This window comes from Nicotiana tabacum, chromosome 19 (genome assembly GCF_000715075.1).
Source record: "Nicotiana tabacum cultivar K326 chromosome 19, ASM71507v2, whole genome shotgun sequence".
Classification (NCBI taxonomy): Eukaryota; Viridiplantae; Streptophyta; class Magnoliopsida; order Solanales; family Solanaceae; genus Nicotiana; species Nicotiana tabacum.
This window is the reverse complement of record NC_134098.1, coordinates 148,896,705-148,899,226: the sequence shown is the minus strand read 5'-3', so window position 1 is coordinate 148,899,226 and position 2,522 is coordinate 148,896,705.

Below are 2,522 nucleotides of genomic sequence, written 5' to 3'. Positions count from 1 at the left end.
TTACATAGGAGAAACAAAAGGAAAAACATCAACGCGGGTAAAAGCAAAATAAGATGACATTGATTGATCGTAGCATATTAAGATTACCTAAATGCTCTTTATTATGATTTCGTTGATAATGCAGTTTTCTTTTCTCCTCCTCCCCCTCCCCCTTCCCCACCCCTCCTTTTGGCTATTCTACTAAATTAGCTACTTTATTTACTATATATGTTCTTTAAATATTCTCGAAGGTTTTTGAACTTTGTCACCGACTAATTAGCTACACTAAGTTTGTAATTTCTTTCTCAAAGTAGTATACATAACCTTATAGTAGCTCCTATAGTATCAGAGTTTTTGGAGGCGAGAAACTAAAAAAATATTACAAGCTCATCCTTTTTTGCTTACTTCCAAATATTTTTATCGTAATCATTAATATTTCATAATTAAATTTGCAAGCAATGAACTGTGCTATGAAGACATGCTTTAATTTATTATATAGAGGTTAAGATGGAATATAATAACAATAATATTTATTATTATTATTAGTGGTGTAATTAAATTTAAGAGACTAACATAAGTTAAATTAACCACAAGCAGTAATTAAAAATGAAATTATTCACAAAGGATAAATTAGTAACTTAGCTTAGAATGTGTGATGTTGGGCATATTTCGATATGTGTTGATGTTACTTTACCCATGTTTTAACCGCTTTTTGATGCTATTTGATCTTTAAAATGCCCAACATGATTTAATTATTGGTTTGATGACTAATTAAGTTATGTGTGACGATTTAAGGTGTTCGGAGTGCAAAATATGAAGAAAAGGTGGTTTAGCCAGAGGAAGAAGGGTTGGATGCGTCGCATCCAACCTAGGAAAACATCATCCTGCGTGCAACCTTAGCAGTGAAGTTGGGCCATAGCGTTCGCCATCGCGTGCGAAACTGGGAAGTAGAAGAGAAGGCTGGATGCGTCGCGTCTACCCTAGCATGCGAAGCTGAGAAGTGGAGGACGAGGTGGATGCGACGCATCCACCCCAGCATCAATCCCTGTAGCCAAGTCGGATTAGGAATAGGAGAACTTTGGCCCACGACTTTTGTACGCAATATATAAGCTAAAAATGCCTCTTTTAGGGCATCTAACATATTGGGAAGGGGAAAAAAAGCCACGACAAAGCTGTGGAGGCCGGAATTCATCAAGTTCCATCTTTCTCCCACCAAACTTAGTAATTTTTATGTTTCTTTATATGATTTGTTGTTTGGCTACCATGTCTATGTGGAGCTAAACTTCACGTTCTAGGGTTGTGGTTCTTTCATGAATATTGTTATTCGGATATTGATTTTGACTTCTTGATTTATCATATTAGTTTATTTATTCAATCTTGCACTTAATTATTTAATTGCTTGATCACCAATTGAATATTATCTACGAATCTAGAATTGAACTCGAAAGTGGGAATTCTATATTGCATATAGGATTGAGTAGGGCAAGTTCTTGAACTCGGGCATCGGGGAACGGATTCGTAGTTAGGATAGACATATACCTAATTGTCTTGCTTGGTTGATTTACAGGAATTATAAATGCGTTCTTGTTGATTCTAACTCCATAGACATATAGGCGTTAGGTTAGCTTGAATAGGCGAGTAAGAACTCGACAGATTCTTATGAGCATTAACCCTGTCAACCAATAAGCTAGATAAATTAGTCGGTCAATTCAATTGAAGAATACAATAGGATTGTTAGATAGCCCATAACCCTAGATCGTTTTCATTACATTGATATCATTAAAATCTGCTCTTTCTCTGTTCAAAGTTTATTATTTATATTTTTCTTATTTAATTAGTTTAGAATAAAATATTTTTGGATTTAATTCTTGTTTAGATAATTGGGATAGTCTAATTTAGTTAATAGTTAATCATAAGTCCTCGTGGGTTCGACATCCGACTTTTAGTCACTTTATTACTTGACGACCGCGTATACTTGCGTGAGTGTGTTTGGTCGCAACAAGTTTTTGGCACCGTTGCCGGGGACTTAGAAATTAGCTATTTTTCTAGATTAGACATTTTTTTTTATCTATTCATTTTTTTTAGTTTAGTCAGTATTTGTTATTTATTTTAACATGGCATCTTGGAATGAAAATTATTCGAATGATGGTTATTCTTATTTTGATGATCCTTGTCCATATTGTGGAAGACCCCACTGGTGGAAAAATTGTCAGAATATTCCCGGGACCGATTTGTGCGCACAATCTCAATCCTTTGAGTGGAATATTTGTAATATGTGTGGTGGTCAAGATGGCCATTGGGATGGTTGTCCTAATCCTGTTCATCCTTCTCTGAGCCCTTATTATGATCTTTCTAATGATGTTTCTGAGTTTGATAGGGGCAAAGAAGTGCAGGATATGGAGCCTGATGCATATATTAGGGATATTCTGAGGCAAGTAGCAGAGCAACAGGATGAACTCAAAAAAGATATGAAAAGAATGAGGGCAGCAATCACAAGAATGAAGGCCAATATGGAAGAATTGAATGAAGAGAGCGAGTACCAG